Genomic DNA, 21,261 nt, shown 5'->3' with positions numbered 1-21,261 from the left:
CTACCAGACACTCAGCCCACACTCAGACCGTCCCTGAGCCCTGCCATGGACTAGCTCCCTTTTATGGTGAGCTTGGCATCACATGGTATGGAATAGCCCCCTGGCCAGCTTGGCTCACCTGTCCTGGCTTCTCATGAAATTAACTCTATCCCGGCCAGAACCAGGACAACGTCCCTCACCAAATTCAGCTCCTACTGTCCCTTTGCTTTCCTAGTCCCATCCCTACGCATCCAGGGAGCGTCCCTATATTCTTGCCAGGATACATGTCCCTGGTTCCACTGCCTGTGCATTTCCTTCTTACACTTTTGTTTGACCAAGAGGTCCTTACTCAGCCATGCCAGTCTCCTGCCTGCCTTGTCCGATTTCTTACATATGGGAATCAAGAGATCTTGTGCTCTAAGAATGATGTCTTTAAAGAGCTTCCAGCTCTCTTCTGCTCCTTTGTCTCTGTGGGCAGCTTCCCATGGGATCCCATCCACTAATTCCTAAAACAACTGAACTTTTGCTCTCCTAAACTTCATGCTCCTGACTACTTTTCATCTGGCCCATATCCCTCAAGACTGTGAATTGTGTGTGTATCTAAAGTAAACTTCATACAAGTTATATAAAATTAGCATTTAGATTTGGAGAATGTCTTTCTCTTTCTATGATACTAGTTGCGATGTTTGTTTCCCAAAAATACAATGTGCTACCAAAGGAAATTGTTATTTTTATTCTTTACTTTAAGAAGGGAATGTAATTTGCCCCGTCACCAGGTAATTGCTTTGGGTTTGTAAATTCTTAGGCCCCACTTTTCTATGCATGACTCCCCTGTGTTATATCAATTAATTTGCAGAGCAGGTTTGCAGAATGCTTTCCTCTCAATAAATTATGTGTTCTGTAGAATAACTAAACAAAGCTGGAAAAAGTATAGTCAAATACTTGAACAAATTAGTTTTAAACTTGAGTTTAAAAACAGTGGTTGAATTCCTGATTCCATTAACTTATGCAACTTTAGTAGAGATAGGATTTCACATTGTGGATTGTATTTACAGCAAATAGTTAAGAAGCAGGCATTGACTGGTTTTAACTATACGGAAAATACTTTTTTCTTTTCTTATTTTTTTATAGGAAGATTTAGCTCACAACTCCAACTTTATTAGCAGTTTCATAATGTTCCAGCCTCATCTCTTTCACAATTTTTTCTTTGTTGTGAGGTAGAGACCAGTTTCTACCCTGGGATTTGCTTTCATCTTTAAATCCAACTACTAATACTAGGCAGACTTACATTTGACTTGCATGAGAAGATCAGGTTCGAGAATATCTAAGCAACCTGAAGGTGCACAAGTCCATGGGACCTGATGAGATGCATCCGCGGGTCTTGAGGGAACTGGTGGATGAAGTGGCCAGGCCACTCTCCATCATATTTGAGAAGTCCTGGCAGTCTGGCGAAGTTCCCACTGACTGGAAGAGGGGAAACATAACCCCCATTTTTAAGAAGGGAAAAAAGGAAGACCCAGGGAACTACAGGCCATTCAGTCTCACCTCCGTGCCTGGCAAGATTATGGAGCAGACCCTCCTGGAGACTATGCTCAGGCACATGGAAAATAAGGAGGTGACTGGTGACAGCCAACACGGCTTCACTAGGGGCAAATCCTGCCTGACAAACTTGGTGGCCTTCTCTGATGGGGTTACAGCGTTGGTGGATAAGGGAAGAGTGACAGACGTCATCTACCTGGCCTTGTGCAAGGCATTTGACACTGTCCCGCATGACATCCTTGTCTCTAAATTGGAGAGGCATGGATTCGATGGATGGACCACTCGGTGGATAAGGAATTGGCTGGATGGTCACACTAAAAGACTTGTGGTCAATGGCTCAATGTCCAAGTGGAGATCGGGGACGAGTGGCATTCCCCAGGGGTGGGTACTGGGACCGGCACTGTTCAACATCTTTGTCGGCGACATGGACAGTGGGATCGAGTGCACCCTCAGCAAGTTTGCCAACGACACCAAGCTGTGTGGTGTGGTCGACATGCTGGAGGGAAGGGATGCCATCCAGAGGGACCTGGACAGGCTGGAGAGGTGGGCCCGTGCAAACCACATGAAATTCAACAAGGCCAAGTGCCAGGTCCTGCACGTGGGTCGGGGCAATCCCAAGCACGACTATAGGCTGGGAGGAGAATGGATTGAGAGGAGCCCCGAGGAGCAGGACTTGGGGGTATTGATTGATGAGAAGCTCAACATGAGCCGGCAGTGTGCGCTTGCAGCCCAGAAAGCCAACCGTGTCCTGGGCTACATCGAGAGGCATGACGAGCATGTCGAGGGAGGTGATCCTGCCCCTCTACTCCGCTCTGGTGAGACCCCACCTGGAGTTCTGCGTCCAGCTCTGGGGGCCCCAGTACAGGAGAGACATGGAGCTGTTGGAGAGAGTCCAGAGGAGGGCCACGAAGCTGATCAGAGGGCTGGAGCACCTCTCCTATGAGGACAGGCTGAGAGCGTTGGGATTGTTCAGCCTGGAGAAAAGAAGGCTCCGGGGAGATCTAATTGCGGCCTTCCAGTACCTGAAGGGGGCCTACAGGAAAGATGGTGAGGGACTGCTTATCAGGGAGTGTAGTGACAGGACAAGGGGTAATGGGTTCAAGCTGAAGGAGGGTCGATTTAGATTAGATGTTCGGAAGCAATTCTTCCCTGTGAGGGTGGTGAGGCACTGGAACAGGTTGCCCAGAGAGGTTGTGGAGGCCCCCTCCCTGGAAGTGTTTAAGGCCAGGTTGGATGAGGCTTTGGGCAATGTGGTCTAGTGGAGGGTGTCCTTGCCCGTAGCAGGAGGGGTTGGAACTAGATGATCTTTAAGGTCCCTTCCAAGACAAACCATTCTATGATTCTATGATTCTATGATTTCCAAATGACACTTACAGAACTTTAGTTCCGTGGAAGTTGTGTATGTATTGCAATGACTATTCCATGCATTTTACATTACAGCCACCACAGCTGCTGTTCATCCTTCTTTTCCCTAAATATTCCATATACTGTAGCTTAATCTTTTTCAGAGAAACAGAAGTCCAGGAGAGCAGGCAAATCTATTCAACAGTAATGTGACTGTAAATTGAAAACAAGGTTAGAAGGGTAAAATTTAAAAAACCCCAGGGACCTCTGTGATTATTATATTATGGTCAGAGTCCATCTTGGATTATCACTTTTTGGACACTTAATTTTCCTTATAATTCAGTTGGCTATCAAAGAGATTTTAAATGAATATTAAAAATGTTATGGTTATCAAATTTATACATATTCGTGCCTGTTATGTTCTGCAGTGTTTCAGGCAGTTCAAGAGCATAGGAATGGTTGCATTTCATTTTAATAAAGTTTATCTATAGGTCATCTAGCATAGGAACTATTGAAATCCAAGATGCTACTCAGCAGTGGTATTATTCCTGTGTGTGGCATTAGAAATTCCTAAGTCTCACATTTTGCTCAGCACATTACATGCCATCAGATGTGCATGGGAAAAATGTGCTACAAAAATCAACAGGGATATCAATGCAAAGACAACTATATTATAGACTAAAATGACTATGATGCAGTTTTCATCAAAATAATTGTTCAGAAAAATGCGAACAATAACTATTAAGTTTTTAAAAGGTGAAATACAATGCAGATGAAAAACCTGTAGATGCTGCTGATAGGAACATTTCTGTCCCACATGCAGACATTGTAAAGGTAACCACAGAAATAGGAAAATGGTGGGAGGAATAGATCATATATTGTTTTAGTGCTCCATTTCCAGGTTCTCAGTCTGGTATAATGCTATTTGCTTCTCTTCAGGAACTGCTCATTGTCTACCACACCCATCATTGCCTCTTTTAAAATAGTTGATACAGAAATCTTGTTTTACTAGGAAAATGTAAAATACATGGTAACTTATCTGAGTAAAACTCAAAGAAGGTAAAAGTTTTACAATGTGTCAATAGATCTGTATACTCACTGGAGCCTTCTCCAGGCTACAAGCAGTAAGTTTACAGTTGTTTAATTTTCCTTCATAATTATCTCTGTAGGTGACAGGTGCCATATAATATGTGGTAGCAACTTGGGTTTCTTCCTAATAAAAATGCACCCAGAACAGGAGTGACCCTGTCACTCATCACAGCAGGAGGCTGGATCAGCTCCACACTCTTCCACATAGACTTACCAATCTCATTATTTAAAAAAAATACTGCATCACTTAAAAATGCAAAACATTCAGAAAATAGGAATCCTGGGTTTTGCTTTATTTCTCTCTTCTTAACTCTGAAGTAATTTTCAGTCTCTTTTTCATAGTCATCTAGCTTAAACTGTGTCTTTTTTAATGAAAATTGAGATTCATAATTAACACAGTTATTCAACTCGTAGAACTAGAGTCTTCATATCAGACACCAAATATTAGGAGATTAGAACAAAAAAAAAAGGTGATCATATGTGTTGGTTTAGCGTGGCAAGGTTTTGGTAGCGGGGGGGCTACAGGGGTGGCTTCTGTGAGAAGCTGCTAGAAGCTTCCCCTGTGTCTGATAGAGCCAATGCCAGCCGGCTCCAAGACGGACCCGCCCCTGGCCAAGGCCAAGCCAATCAGCGCCTCTGTGATAACATATTTAAGAAAGACAAAAACAGTTAGAGAGCGCTTTTGCAGCCAGAGAGAGGAGTGAGAAGATGTAAGAACATCTGCAGACACCAAGGTCAGGGAAGAAGGAGGGGGAGGAGGTGCTCCAGGCGCCGGAGCAAGATTCCCCTGCAGCCCGTGGTGAAGACCATGGTGAGGCAGGCTGTCCCCCTGCAGCCCATGGAGGGAGGATGAGGGGGTGTAGCGATTCCACCTGCAGCCCGTGGAGGACCCCACGCCGGAGCAGGTAGAGGCACCTGAAGGAGGCTGTGGCCCCGTGGGAAGCCCGCGCTGGAGCAAGCTCCTGGCAGGACCTGTGGATCCGTGGAGAGAGGAGCCCACGCCAGAGCAGGTTTGCTGACAGGACTTGTGACCCTGTGGGGGACCCACGCTGGAGCAGTTTGCTCCCGAAGGTCTGCACCCCATGGAGGAGACTCACGTTGGAGAAGGTCGTGAAGGACTGTCTCCCGTGAGAGGGACCCCACGCTGGAGCGGGGGAACAATGAGTCCTCCCCCTGAGGATGAAGAAGCGGCAGAAACACCGCGTGAGGAACTGGCCGTAACCCCCACTCCCCGTCCCCCTGTGCCGCTGGAGGGGGGGCAGAGGTTGAAGCCGGGAGTGAAGTTGAGCCCGGGAAGATGGGAGGGGTGGGGGGAGGTGTTTTTAAGATTTGGTTTTATTTCTCATTCCTCTACTCTGTTTTGCTTAGTAATAAATAAGATGAATTCCCTCTCTAAGTTCGGTCTGTTTTGCTCGTGATGATAATTAGAGAATGATCTCTCCCTGTCCTTATCTCGACCCGTAAGTTTTTTTTCATTGTACCTTTTCTCCCCTGTCTAATGAAAGAGGGGAGTGATAGAGCGGCTCTGGTGGGCACCTGGCCCTCAGCCAGGGTCAACCCACGACATAATATTATATAGAACTCATGCTTTACTTTTATACTTCTAAAGGGACAGTTTATGCCCTTTGAGATATGAGTGATCTCTATCATGGTCAAGAAGTAAAATAGAAAGTTTGTCTCTGAAACATAAACATATTGGGGAAGGTATTCTTCCTAAAGTCCTACTGCCACCCCTTCTACAAACATAATTGAATTATATATCTAATTTAGTATGCCAAATATTTTTGTATCTACCTCAAAGTATACCTTATTGTAATTGTGTATTTTTTCCATTAGTGGCTGACCATTTTGCAGACTATAAAAATGAATATAATCTTCTGATACTCATACAACACTTGTTCATCAGAAATGACTGTACAATAAGTAAACTTCAGATCTTAATTTTGTTTCAGATATGTGTATATGAAGGCATTTGCATTAACTACTGTAGAGAAAATATGAATATAGTTTTCTGTACAACAGTTCCTTAAGATTGGTTTTTGTTATTGTGTTTCTAGAGTTCAGGACAACTTTCACTTGCTCGAAAAAGCTAGCAGTAGAAAAGGAAATAGTGTGAAGGTGTGTAGGGTGGAACTGAGGGTGAAGTTCACTGCATGCAGTGGTTTCCTTATTGAGCTGTACAGTCCTCAGTAGATGAAGCAATTTGCTTTGTCCTAGTGAACCAAATGCATCCCATTCTGCAATTCTGCATGGGATGCTGTAACTTTCCATCATTTACTACCATGACCCATGCCACAATCTATCACATATTTAGCAAAGCACTTAGAAAAAATCAGGTACGTAATGGTTATCAAGTAAGTTCTTAGAGGGTGGGGATGATGACAATAATGTACATAAATTTGCAATTTTGAATTAGGAACACTATTATATTCAGTGTGTGTGTGTGTACATATATATATCTCTATATCAGTATTTATCCTTACTTAGAGCATTTTTAAAAACACTTAACATCTCCTTCCAATATCTAGTGAATGCATTTTATATTTCAATACAGTTGTTATTTTCTAGAAATCTGACATTTATGAATAGACTATTTACCAACTTCAATTTCTAGTTAGACCATATTATAGTGCACTAAAGTAATTTAAATGCTTAAGCTTTATTGGTAGTTTTTATTTTCTCCTGTTTTCTTTGACCTATATTACTTCCAAAATTTGCCTTTTGATACTATTAATCTTTGTAACCTTAGTTCACAGGGATGTGTTCACCAAGATGCTATAAATCATTTTATATGATAGCTCTCACTATGATTACAGTGTGAGTGAGCAGTGTAATGCAGACTATTCCTGGAATATAGGATACATTTTAGTCTTACAGGTGGAGAAAATAAAGGTTCTATGGAAGAATGTGGTTTTAGATATAAGTCTGGTTTTTTGTGGTTGTGTTCAGTTACTGAAGACAATTGTTTGGGGCTTTTTTTGTTTTGTTTTTTACAACTGCTAAGGGAGCTGGAAGATGTCATTGTGAAGCCACTCTTGATAGTCTTTGATCAATCATGGCAACCAGGAGAAGTGCCCAAAGACTGGAGGAAGGCAAATGTCACTCCTGTTTTCAAGAAGGGCAAGAAAGAGGACCCAGGGAACTACAGGCCTGTCAGCCTCACCTCCATCCCTGGGAAGATGATGGAGCAGCTAATCCTGGGAAACATTTCCAGGCACATGAAGGAAAGAAAGTCATCAAGAGTAGTTGTCCTGTCCCACTCAGGGGGTTAGGGTGAGGTTAACTTTTTAATTCCCTGCGCAGTAATCAGAAGTAATGACAATTACTTTAGAGGTTCAAACCAATCATAAATTTACTTAAAACTCAGTGGAACTACAAAAGATAGAGGCTTGGCAAAAGTCGTAACAATGCTCAAAACTTAGCAGGACTATGAAAGGTAAGGGTTTAGCAAAACGTGTGACAATATTACCCTAATGTGCCGAAAATGAAGTTAGAGACAAAGAGAGTGATAGAGAGGAAAAGAAAGAGAGAAAGAAAAGAGAGAGAGAGAAAAGATATCACCACCCTTAGATCCAGCAATGTTCTCTGCTCATAGTTATAGTCTTCAGGTGGTGGGCGCACGCCGAAAACTTATGTTTTCCCTTTTTATAACCCAATGTGCCCGCCCCATAGGCGGGGGTCTGTCATCACTGAGCAGGCGCAGTATGTGCTCAGGAATGTTCAGAAACGTTCTAGAAATGAGTCGGTGGGTTGTGGGGGTCCGGGGGGTGTCACTGCCCCCCCCCCCCCCTTCAGGGCTGACCAAGTGAGTGGTGATCTTTCACAGGCACATGGCGCACAGGGCACAGATGGTCTTTGCTTATATGTTTCAGGAATATAGGAGTGGTCTCACAAGATATTATCCCGCCTCCGCAGGCTCCATTCTTGTTCAACACTCCCTCATCATCAGCCCATCCCTGTCCATGCCAAGACAGGTGTTTGCAACATTCACTTGTTATCAGGGCCTTACAGTAGTCAGCATGGCTTCACCAAGGGGAAGTCATGCTTGACCAATCTGATAAACTTCTATGATGAAGTGACTGGCCTGGTAGAAGAGGGGAGAACAGTGGCTATTGTTTACCTGGACTTGAGTAAGACCTTTGACACTGTCTCCCAGTCATCTGGGAAACATCACGGATTGGACCAGATGATGTCCAGAGGTCCCTTCCAATCTCAACCATTCTGTGATACTTTTGAGTTGGTTTTGCCAAATCTTTAAATCTCTTGTCTGAAAAATCTCAAAATGCTTTACAGGGAGTAATTGACTGTCACTTCTGCTCTGAGGTGGGGAAATCTCATTTTATAGTTGGGGAAAACTGAACAACAGCCAACAATATGGATAGCAAGTAGAAGTGTTGAGATTATTGAGAAATCATTACTGCATCTAACTTGGATCTTCTCTAGTTTCCTAGCACTATTCGTCTGTGATAATGAGGATGACATTAGGAACCGAGAGGTGTGATTAGTATTACAGTTAATATTTTTGATTATGTGATAACTACAACAATATGAATAATTAAACAAATTAAAAATGTATTGTGGTGGGGTGACCCTGGCTGGAGGCCAGGTGTCCACCAAAGCCACTCTATCACTCCCCCTTCTCAACTGCACAGGGGAGAGAAAATATAACTAAAGGCTCGTGGGTCGAGATAAGGACAGGGAGAGATTACTCACCAATTACCATCACAGGCAAAACAGACTCAACTTAGGAAAAATTTTATCTAATTTATTACCAAGCAAAACAGAGTAGAGGAATGAGAACAGAAAACAAATCTTAAAATGCCTCCCCCCACCCCTCCCTTCTTCCCGGGCTCAACTTTCCTCATGAATTCTCTACTCCTCCCCCCTCAGTGGCACAGGGGGACGGGGAATGGGGGTTGCGGTCAGTTCATCACATGTTCTCTCTGTTGCTCCTTCCTCCTCAGGGGGAGGACTCCTCACACTCTTCCCTTGCTCCAGCATGGGGGTCCCTCTCACAGGAGACAGTTCTCCACGAACTTCTCCAATGTGAGTCCATCACACAGGCTGCAGTTCTTCACAAATTGCTCCAGCATGGGTCTCTCCCACGGGGTGCAGACCTTCAGGAGCAAATTGCTCCAGCGTGGGTCCCCCATGGGGTCACAAGTCCTGCCACCAAACCTGCTCTGGTGTGGGCTCCTCTCTCCACGGGCCCACAGGTCCTGCCAGGAGCTTGCTCCAGCATGGGCTTCCCACAGGGTCACAGCCTCCTTCAGGTGCCTCCACCTGCTCTTGCGTGGGGTCTTCCACGGGATGCAGGTGGAATCTCTCCTCCCCCCTCATCCTTCCTCCATGGGCTGCAGGGGGACAGTCTGCTTCACCATGGTCTTCACCATGGGCTGCAGGGGAATCTCTGCGCCTGGAGCACCTCCTCCCCCTCCTTCTGCACTGACCTTGGTGTCTGCAGAGTTTCTCACATCTTCTTACTTCTCTCTCTGGCTGCAAAAACTCTCTCTGTTTTGTTTTTTTTTTTTTTTCCTTAAATATGTTATCACAGAGGTGCTACCATCATTGCTGATTGGCTCGGCCTTGGCCAGCAGCGGGTCCATCTTGGAGCTGACTGGCATTGGTTCTATGAAATATAGGGGAAGCTTCTAGCAGCTTCTTTCAGAAGCCACCCCTGTAGCCCCCCCCACTACCAAAACCTTGGCATGCAAACCCAATACACGTATAAAGGAGGAGGCTAACACAGAGCACTTGGAAGGATCTGCTTCTGACCCTCTAATATTTAGTTTTCCTATCTGTTATTAGACACAGACTAATTGATATGACACATACTATTGATATGCTCTCCACATATAGCAAAAGTAGCAGCACATGAGTAGCAAGAAACTTCAGAAGCAAGTATGTTTTGATTTAGTTAGCCAGACAGCATTTGAATTTAACTGAAGTGGCTGGAAGAGAGGAAGTGTCTGTAGTCCACAAAAAAAAAGTTTCACTTGTAGACCTGCCACCCTTTCTTTTTTGATCAGATAATAGACTATTTTGGTTGAATTAAATGTGCAGTGGAGGTATACTGATTCTGTTAAATAATTAATTGCTTGTTTTGATCAGCTGAGGGTGTTTTAAGTACCTGACCCAGGGAGAAGGTATAAAATGGCTAATTGCTTCAGTGAGGCAGTCTGTCCTGCTGGTTTAATAACATGGTTGTGGTTTTAACCGATGGAATTCAGTTGAAATACTAGGTATTACCTGCTGTGTGGTTCTTTCCAGAAGTATTCTTAAATAAAAATTTATGAGATTTAAGTCTTCACTGACGGACAATTCTTGGCATGAAGAAATTACCTCCACTTCCTCTTTAATCTGCTGTTGGATTTTTAGCAAAAGTGTTGGGATCTATCTGCTGTAGTTTCAGCATGTTCAACTTGTATTAGTGACATGTGGTCACTGTGCTGTTTGTGTTTATAGAACCTTCAGGTTAATGTTTAAAAATGAAATATGAAAATGAAATATTAATTTTTACTCTTTGTACTTGGAGGAAGGGGTTTTTTCCTTTGTTCTTCATAAGCACTAGGAATTTCCATAATCTTAGTATGAGAAAGTGAAAGTCATGGTTATTCTTTTAGTAATTAACTTGTTCTGTAGCAACTCAGTGTAATTTGTGCTCAATTTGTACAGCTTTCACAATGGAAAATAAGGAATATTTGCTGCTTTTCTAAGTTAAAAACTGATTTTATGGAATTACTGCAGCAAGTAGTAATTCTGTATGTAAAGAAAAAAAATTCCCCAGAGAGGGAGTGGCACCTAAATCCATGCAATTATATCTGTACTTCTTTGGGATATTTGCTTTGGGGAAAGATAAGGAGAAGGAAGAGAAAACAAATGGAACATATTTGTGGGGGTTTTTTAAAGGCCATCTAGAAAGCGTGATGAATTACTACAAACATTTAACAGCAAAGTTATCTGTAATATTGACTCTTCACAGTGTTTTTTTGTCAAAAGCCCTATATAATTACAGTTTCTTGTTGTTAAAAAGCATGTTTGAGATGGAGGGAGGGAAAAGAAGGATGTTGATTTTTCTGAGCTTCTCATTCAACACTGAACTAAAATACCTTTTCCTGTAATGCTTAGTAGCTTTTGATTGAAACTGTAATGATAATAATAGAGGTAAGACAGAGCAAATTCTTCTTCTCAGTGTCTTTCACAATTATCAGAACATGTTTCAGGCTGCTGCTTTGAGTTCTGTCTCATTTTGCATCAAGTAAAATTTTTTAATCTGCAGGTTTATTTCTGTGACCTCAGTGGGCAGTATAGCAACAGCAGCTCTTTGCCTTACATCTGATTATTTCATCATTGAAATGAGTATCTATTTGGCCTCTAGAAACCTATTCTACATTGTGACATACTCACTCTTACTGATAAATTTAGCTATGATAGAAAAGATATAAGAACCTACTTGTGGTGGGTTGACCCGGACCAGCAACTAAACACCCACCAGCCGCTTTCTCACTTCCCTCACAACGAGATGGGGGGAAAAATCAGAAGAGCAAAACTGAGAAAAACTCATGGGTCAAGATAAAGACAGTTTAATAAGTGAAGGAAAAAAAGGAAAATAACCTGATACAAAGGCAGTCAGTCACCATCTCCCACAGGCAGACTCATGCCCAGCCAGTCTCTGAGCAACAGCTACCTTGGAAAAACTCTCCTCTCCTCTCCTCTCCTCTCCTCTCCTCTCCTCTCCTCTCCTCTCCTCTCCTCTCCTCTCCTCTCCTCTCCTCTCCTCTCCTCTCCTCTCCTCTCCTCTCCTCTCCTCCCCCCCTGTCCAGTTTTATTGCAGAGCATGACATTATATGACATGGAATATCTCTTTGGTCAATTCAGGTCAGCTGTGTCCCCTCCCAACCTCTTGCCCAACCCTAGCTTAACTCATTGATGAGGGCATAGTGAGAAAGAGAGAAGGCCTTGACACTATGCAAGCACTGTTCAGCAATAGCTAAAACATTGGTGTGTTATCAATATTGTTTTAGTCAAATCCAAAACACAGTACCATATGGGCTGCTATGAAGAAAGTTGACTCCATCCCAGCCAGACCCAGTACACTACTTAAGATTTTTCTTCACATTTTAAATGTCTTTTAGTATTTTCAAATGTGTGAAAATATGTGTATGTTTATTTCTTGTTCTAACTTAGAGACCTGGCTGCAAGGAACTGCTTGGTAGATGAAAACAACATTTTGAAAATAAGTGATTTTGGAATGTCTCGTCAAGAGGATGATGGAGTTTATTCATCATCAGGCTTAAAGCAGATTCCTATCAAGTGGACTGCTCCAGAAGCTCTCAACTATGGTAAGGATATATCTTTATCTTCTTGGTCAAAAAAATATACAGTATAAGATGCAAGGGGACTACATCATGGACAGTATTTGAGCATATGTATATATATATATTTATATTAAAAATTTTTTTTCCTTTTTCCCAGTTCAGATCAAGAGATGTTTAAAATATTTTAGTTTTAATATTTCAGCCTCATTTAAGTTATGTAAAAATACTATTTTCCCTTCAAAAAGGACAAGGCAGCAACATCAAAATTGCTACTTATTCAACAGTAAAATAATGCTGTGGTTATATTGCTAACTCATTCCAGTGAGTGGGAAGTTCTGCATATTTACAGCATTTAAAAAAAAAAAAAGGCAGAAGATTTTAACATTCTAGAGCACTCTATCAGATAAATGATTAGATAAATGCCCCATCCCTGGAAGTGTTCAAGGCCAGGTTGGATGGCGCTTTGGGCAACCTGGTCTAGTGGAGGGTGTCCCTGCCCACGGCAGATGGGGTTGGAACTACATGATCTCTAAGATCCCTTCCAAGCCAAACCATGCTATGATTCTATGAAATCACTGCATTGGAGAAAAAAATGCTTTATTTATTTTTTAAACTGGAGCTTTTGTTTATATGCACTTTTATATATTGCTATGCTATTATGAGAGGAAAAAATCCATTATTTCTGATTGAGTGAAGTGGTTCATACTATGTGGGTAATAGTTTCAAAACAAAAATAGAAACTGCTGGATTTAGCTTTTTAGCTTGTAGGTAAAACTAGAAAAATGAGTTCTAAGTAAAGTGAGCTGTGAAGAAGCAGCAGCATATTAAACGAATGAGGTCATATTTTGAAAGCACTTTTCAACCAATTCTTTACTTGAGTTCTTAGAAAAAAAATTTAAACATTTTATATATTTAGCTTCTCTACTGCTTCTCCCACCTTTTAGAGCTTTTATTCAAAATCATACACTGGAAATCATAATTTTCTGACTTATGATTGTTAGAAGAAGAATCCCTTTTATTAGCACTTTTTGCAGAAGTTAATGCCATAACACAATAATGCAAATCTTCCCCTTGAAAAGCTACTAATAAATGTAGTTAGTGACTGACCATCTATTATCTGTTTTTCTAAGAGGTGCTAGCATTGCTAATATTCACCATGGAATTTCTATTTTGGGTGTTTGTTCCTCTATAAAAGGTATTTTGAATTTTTATTTTCATTGTTTCAAAAGTATTTGTCATTTGTTTGATATATAATGGAAACCCCTTCTCAGCCATACCAGTCTAGTCTACTACATTAAGCAGGAAACTGGCTTTTATGACACCACCTTCATTTTGTACTTCTGAGTCTTTGCTATTTTCCACACCTTACAGGAGAAGAATGTATAGCTGATTAACATCTTTACTTATTTGCTGTTTCCTAAAATGAATCTATACCCAGCTAGTTTTAAGTGATTTTCTAGTGTTTGGAAAATAACCTCAAACATTTGTTAAAGTATTTAGCAGTCTAATATTCAGCTTTCAAAATATAGTTGAAGCTTTCTGTGTTGGATTTGGGTGGGGGTTTTTTATGGATCATTTTTTCCACTCCCTTGAAAAATGCAAGTTAAAATAATTGGTTTGTGTTTTGCCATTCTAATAATATGGTCATAAGTATTGCATTAATTTGCATAGGTAACTGTATTGGGTCTGGCTGAGATGGAGTTAATTCTCCCCACAGCAGCCCTCATGGTGCTGTGCTGTGTATTGATAGCTAGCAAGGTGTTGATAACACACCAGTGTTTGGGCTACTGCCGAGCAGTGCCGGCACACATCAAGGCTGTCTCTCCAACATTTCTTCCCCCCCTCAACAGCAGACTGGGGATGGGCAAGATCTTGGGAGGGGACACAGCCAGGACAGCTGACCCAAAGTGACCAAAGGGATATTCCATACCATATGACGTCTGCTCAGCAATAAGAAACTAAGAGATAGGGGGAGGAACGGGGCAGGGGCATTTGGATTATTTTAAAACATTTGTCTTCTGGAGTAAGGGGTACGCATACTGAAGCCCTGCTTCCCAGGAAGTGGCCGGACATCGCCTGCTGACGGGAAGTAGAGAATAATCTTTTGCTTTTTGCTTTGCTTCTGCGCATGGCCTTTTGCTTTAGCTACATTAAACTGCCTTTATCTTGACCCACGAGTTTGGGGTTGTTTTTTCCATCTTAATTTTCTCCCCTCCCTGCCTTGCTGAGGAGGGGAGTGATAGAGTGGCTTGGTGGACACCTGGCGTCGAGCCGAGGGTAAACCACCACGGTAACACTGAAAGTAGTTAAGGATAACAGTGAAACAGAACTAAATGTGCAATATTTCAAAACTAGATAACAACCACTGAGCATGTCAGTTCTTAATGGCAAAATTTAATGGTTGGAGGACAATGAGAAATAGGGTCATTTGGTCATTACATGACTGATACAGTGCTTAAGAAAATAAGTAAAAGTGTCTTTTTTAAACACTTCTGAATTCACTTTATATGACATTAATAGCAGTCACAAAAAGATTTGAAATGACAAAATTCAGGTTGAGAAGTCTAGAAACTGGATTAATGTAAATGGGACTGTTAAGGAGTTGTGTATGAAGTGACGAATGAAATCTTGATGCTACTGGAGTATATGGAAGATTTAACCTTTAGTTTAGTGGGTACTGTTCAGTGCCATTCCATACCATTACTTTTACTTGAGACTATATGATTTCCATCACTTCCAGCAAGTGAAAAATTGCTTTAAACGCACCTAATAAAATTACATATTTAGGCCAAGGTGTAGAGTATTTTTGCTTCCATTTCTCTCAAAATTAAACTGTACTTTTAATGCATATGTTTTTCCAGTACTTATTTTCCAGTTCTTTGTAATGTTAATAAATTATTGTATTTGTTTATGAAAGAGCATGCTCTTTTCCCCAGATAATATCATAGTGGGAAAGACAATTAACTGTGTAGAAGTTGCACTTTCTTTAAAAAAAAAAAAATCACTTGTATCTACTGAATGACTTTCATGAAAGTGTTAAATTACTGGATGCCAAACTCTAAAGAGAGTTGATATACAGACAAGAAAACTAATCTTACTACAAAGAGCAAAGTGAATGTCCATAATTACTGTCTACTAAGCACACAAGCTAATGTAGAGTTGTCAGCTGGAAGTGATATTTAGTTTAAGAGTAAACTGAACTTTCTGACATCAGAACAGTTATCCTATTACCAACTGTCACTATAATTTACATGCATTTTCCTTTTTTCTACTGTAAGTGGATTTAAAATGTTTAGCTGAAAATTTGACACAAGCAATGGGATTATTGGGCCTTTCTGGAAATGAGGCAGAAGGAGGGGGAAATAAGAGAAGTGAGCTAGTTTGGTTTGTTTAATGCTCAGAGATAAACAAACACATTTGCAAGCATGTGTATGTTTTTAAGAATAAAGACACTCATAGAATGTAACAAAGAAATACAGTCACAAAAAATTATGACAGAATTATGATAAATAAGGTAACATTTTCATAGACTCTGCTACAAAGGGCTAGGAGCCTACACTTTCTGATATAGCATGTGTCTTGATGCGAATCCATCAGGGACAATAGAAATATCTTCCCTAAGAGCTGTCCTTCTCCCATAATATAAAGCTTTCATTCCAGAAAGAGGTTTGGATTTAAATTATCTTAATTTTGCCATCTGTCTGAAGCATAGTTGAAGATAGTACTAGGCCAGATGATTATTTTTTTTTAACCTGATTGGGTGCATCAGTTCTTCAAGGTCCAAATTAAACAACAGTTGAAGCAACTGTAGATTCATTTCCAGAGAGTAGTTTCTCATAGTAAGAAACCCAGGTCCTCTTTGCAATTAGGGAACTGGAAAAGGTAAATTTTTAAAAAGTATCTATCTTCAGCATTGAAAGTGATTATAAACAAGGAAAAAAAAACCCTGACATTTTTCTGTCCTTCTATATTAAAAGAAAATAAAAAAATATTTTTCAGCAGTAAATGGAAAGAAATTCTTAACTTACATGGAAAATGACCAACATGGTAAGATCTTCTCAGCCATGTGCTTTGTGTAACAAGTCTCTGTCAAATTACAGAACTTTAGGTTCACTTATATTATTCCTAGGTATTAACTTTAAGATAATTTATGTTTATAATTTGAAATACAGGAGAACATGATATCTGAAGAATGTTCATTAGGAGCTACAGCTTTATTATGCTTAAAGCCTGCCAAAATAACACTTACCTCTGTGGAAAATATGTGGCCATAATTATGTAAAACATGAATTATTCTGTAAGTTTAGCCACTGGTTTTCTTTCCTTTCCTTAGGGAGATACACATCTGAAAGTGATGTATGGAGCTTTGGAATCCTTTTATGGGAGACCTTCAGTTTAGGAGTATGCCCGTACCCTGGAATGATGAACCAACAAGCACGAGAACAAGTGGAGAAAGGTAGTTAATTGTAGGGAGCAAAAGAGATGCTGTGTAGATCCATAGGGATGTAGGTACATACAGTAAAAAAAATAGCAAAGAAATAACATATGGGTTATCTAGCAACTTTAGCAAAAATATGAGATTGTTTAATTGCTGTTTAGCTTTCTGGGAGAAGTAGTGTGATTTATAGGCTTCTTGCAAAAAGGAAGATAATGACTAGTGACTTAAAGGAGGACAGAGCTATAGCATGTTGGCTTTCATGACTACAGAACTAAAAGGTGAAATGGAGAGGAGGGATTGATTGCTTTGCAAATAGAGGCTTGACCAGAATGAATTAGTTAAGATAAGGCTAATGCAAGTGGAAATATCCCAAACTGCAAGAAAAAAAAAATTATATCATATATCATTGTCTTCTCTATTAAAGCATTTCAGACAAAATTTTAAGTTATGGTGGAGCTTGGCAAGCTGGTTGAACAGTGTTTGCCACATATTTTTTCTCTTTTACAAAATAATCAAAAGACTTTTAAATAAAAGTAACAAATAACTATGAACAGGGTTTCAGGTCTTTGATTTCTTTTCATCATCTTTAGTGGCATTTCAAGACTCTTCCTCTACATATTTCTACTATGTAATTCATAAACAGGTTCTTAGCTAGTAAAACTACCAAATGATTAAAAACCTAGTTTGCTGAGTTATATAGAATGCTATTGTTAATTATAATCACCGTAAATGACCACAGAAGTTTGTCCTTAAAAAGCCAAAGAAAAAAAATCTGATGTTTTTCAGAGCAGATGAGTGTTTATAAAAACAAGTCTTACTACCTAAGTACTGCAATTCTGTATGAACCTGAGACAGATATTACAATCATATAAAATTTACCCTCAATATTTTTTTTAATGCAATGATATTGAACTTCGCTCATTTCTTTTTAAATTTGTCAGCATGTATCATTTTTCACTGCTATATATTTTTCCCTTTTTTGTGTACCAGGATACCGAATGTCAGCACCGCAAAAATGTCCAGAAGAAATATATACAATAATGCAGAGGTGCTGGGCCTACAAACCTGAAAACCGGCCAAAATTCAGTGAGATTCAGAAAGAGCTGTCTTCAATCAAAAAGAAAGTGACATAGTGATAAACTAGTGCCAAACTCAGTCTGCAGGACTTTATTTTCCAGTGAAGTAATATTTTCCCCTTAAACACTGCATGTATACAACATTATTTGCAATATTCTTCTAATTATTTTAAAATTAACTGGTTTTTTTATATACATGTGTACCAATGATATCTATACCTGCATTAAAGACATATTCTGCCAAATGCTATGTATCCAGTCACAGTAATATTGTCATTTAGGATACACATAAATAGAAAAGCACATACTGTAGATTTAAGTGACAGAGACTTCTATCTATTTTACAGCAAGTAAATGCTAGTGAAATTTTTCAGAGGTTTTTTACGTTATGTTGTGTTCTTGCTCTCCTATCCGTGTCCCAGATATCAACACTATGGCACTGTAATGTGGTGACTGTATCACACATGATGGCCTTAAAAGTGAAGGCAGTTTTTGATAAGTATATCAATGAGACACTTTTATTTTTTTAAATTCTTTATGCAACTGATATTTTTAAATGGTGTTTTGTTTAACAATGAAGGTCAGATTCTGGATGTAAAGTGAAATCCAGAATTTTCTTTTCTAGAAAATTGAACTACATGTGCATTTCTTACCACATTATAGTAAATACTTCTGACTTTGGATGGATGTGATTTACTTAAGCTACTGCTTTTTTCCTATGAAGCCATCAGAATTCAGTAATATGTCTCTTTTTGTGTTGGTTTTGCGTGGCGAGGTTTTGGTAGCGGGGGGGCTACAGGGGTGGCTTCTGTGAGAAGCTGCTAGAAGCTTCCCCTGTGTCTGACAGAGCCAATGCCAGCCGGCTCCAAGACGGACCCGCCGCTGGCCAAGGCCAAGCCAATCAGCGCCTCTGTGAGAACATATTTAAGAAAGACAAAAACAGTTAGAGAGCGCTTTTTGCAGCCGGAGAGAGAGGACTGAGAAGATGTAAGAACATCTGCAGACACCAAGGTCAGTGCAGAAGGAGGGGGAGGAGGTGCTCCAGGCGCCGGAGCAAGATTCCCCTGCAGCCCGTGGTGAAGACCATGGTGAAGCAGGCTGTCCCCCTGCAGCCCATGGAGGGAGGATGAGGGGGTGTAGCGATTCCACCTGCAGCCCGTGGAAGACCCCATGCTGGAGCAGGTGGAGGCACCTGAAGGAGGCTGTGACCCCCTGGGAAGCCCGCGCTGGAGCAAGCTCCTGGCAGGACCTGTGGATCCGTGGAGAGAGGAGCCCACGCCAGAGCAGGTTTGCTGGCAGGACTTGTGACCCCGTGGGGGACCCCACGCTGGAGCAGTTTGCTCCTGAAGGTCTGCGCCCCGTGGAGGAGACTCACGTTGGAGAAGGTCGTGAAGGACTGTCTCCCGTGAGAGGGACCCCACGCCGGAGCAGGGGAACGATGAGTCCTCCCCCTGAGGATGAAGAAGCGGCAGAAACACCACGTGAGGAACTGACCATAACCCCCACTCCCCGTCCCCCTGTGCCGCTGAGGGGGGCGGAGGTTGAAGCCGGGAGTGAAGTTGAGCCCAGGAAGATGGGAGGGGTGGGGGGAGGTGTTTTAAGATTTGGTTTTATTTCTCATTCCTCTACTCTGTTTTGCTTAGTAATAATTAAGATGAATTCCCTCTCTAAGTTCGCTCTGTTTTGCTCGTGATGATAATTAGAGAATGATCTCTCCCTGTCCTTATCTCAACTCGTAAGTTTTTTTTCATTTTACCTTTTCTCCCCTGTCTAATGAAAGAGGGGAGTGATAGAGCGGCTCTGGTGGGCACCTGGCCCTCAGCCAGGGTCAACCCACCACACTTTTGCATTGAACTACATTTATTTAACAAACAAAAAAGACGATATCAAGTCTTGGCTACATGTATGTTGTTAACAAATACTGCAAATCATCTGCCTTTTACAAAACATAAGTAAAAGCAGTAGGTGCACACGTGTAGAAAAGGTCAACAAGAAGTAGATTTGCTAAGGATAGCAGCATGTTATAGATAGCAAATATGATTGGTTTTAGAGGAGTAAAAGAATGTGAAATACTAGATTTGCTTTTTCCTTCAATTTGCAGTAATTCTCAGTATGCAGCTGGAGCCTGCAAAAGCTAAACAAAAGTACATTCCATGCATAGCATCCAAATAAAAATGCTACTTCTCTATGCCATAAGGAAATATGTTTTAAGCCTCTAGCAGGCTGAACAAGGCAGAGTAGAAACATTAACCTTTTAACTTTTTAAAATCATTACAATCAGATTTCAAAAGACTGGAGACAGGGGAGCTGGAAATGCCACCAAGAAGGAAAAAGTTTGTATAAAAGATAACATTCCTCCAGAAAGAATAGACTCAACAGCGGAGGAAAGGCACAATGTTTGTTACTATGACTCTTGGTTTTCTTTGAAACTTGGACTATGATGTCCCTTTGTCTCTTCTACATAAAAATCTAACTGGAATATGTCCAGGTGTAGAATTTGTGTGTTAATTCTGAGTTCTTTCATTTTCAGGAAGTTGTATATTACTAGCCATTTCAGAACATCATGTTTTTAGACATCATTTAGGTGGGACTTAAATTAGAATTTTCAGAATGTTGGGGGTTTTTTTGGAGGTGAAAGATTAATTAGATGACTAGCTAGTTGCATTAATATTTTGCAGCTCTCAGATTATAGCTATAAGTAGCTCATTTATAGATCTCAGATCATCTTTATACAGACCTTCTCTAAAACAAAAACTGTTAGCTGTACTTAAAAAAAAAAAGAATTAATAAAATTCTCAAATGCAGTTGACTGAGGTCACAGAGTGAAAACATACAATAGGTGAACTTGATACTTTCTTCCCCTGCCTTCACAGAAATGAATACTTTGTACGTAAAACTTGCAACAACTGGCTTGGTGTTTTATAGGTAAATATGAACTGTTATTCAATAGGACAACATAGGATGCATACTGCTACTAGCAAAGAAGGCTTGGAGGGGAAAAAAGGTCTTCCTAAATTGCCACTATTTGGAACTCTCATCTAGTTTTAGAACTACAAAAGTTTATAGATCAGCTACATAGCTGACATTTTCTAAATGGGTTAAGAGAGACAGCACACGCTTGTCCATTAAAACCCTTCATCAATTTAAGGTAATTATGCTTTTAAAAGAAAAAACAGATTGATAGAGGTTGCTTCCAGATTGCACATGTTGAGGCTATTGAGCAAGTCATTTCCACCACTAAAAAAAAATTAAAAGATTCACAGTACTGTCTTTATACAGTCACCTCAGTCATTTCAGTCTTTCTCAAGATATAAAAAAATTCCACAAATATTAAATGAAATAGCAACAAAAAATCCTTGGATTGCTAATATGTAAACTAGTTCTCTCTGAAGTTGTGCTTCAATTATTAAAGAATCTTTCTGCTCTTTAAACAGGACTGTAGTAGGCTAACAGCTCTAGCTGCACTGTACTGCTAAAC

At 40.6% G+C, this 21,261-nt stretch overlaps 1 long non-coding RNA gene across 1 annotated transcript; it reads left to right on the top strand.

The window, feature by feature from the left end:
- Window positions 1-12,119: 12,119 nt before the first annotated feature.
- Window positions 12,120-18,028, top strand: LOC142599219 (uncharacterized). Its single transcript, XR_012832840.1, has 3 exons — window positions 12,120-12,293; window positions 16,603-16,725; window positions 17,698-18,028. It is a non-coding gene; the product is annotated as an uncharacterized LOC142599219 (long non-coding RNA).
- Window positions 18,029-21,261: the final 3,233 nt, after the last annotated feature.

Source organism: Balearica regulorum, chromosome W (genome assembly GCF_011004875.1).
Source record: "Balearica regulorum gibbericeps isolate bBalReg1 chromosome W, bBalReg1.pri, whole genome shotgun sequence".
Lineage (NCBI taxonomy): Eukaryota > Metazoa > Chordata > Aves > Gruiformes > Gruidae > Balearica > Balearica regulorum.
The sequence above is the reverse complement of the archived record's forward strand: the minus strand, read 5'-3'. Positions and strand labels throughout refer to the sequence as shown.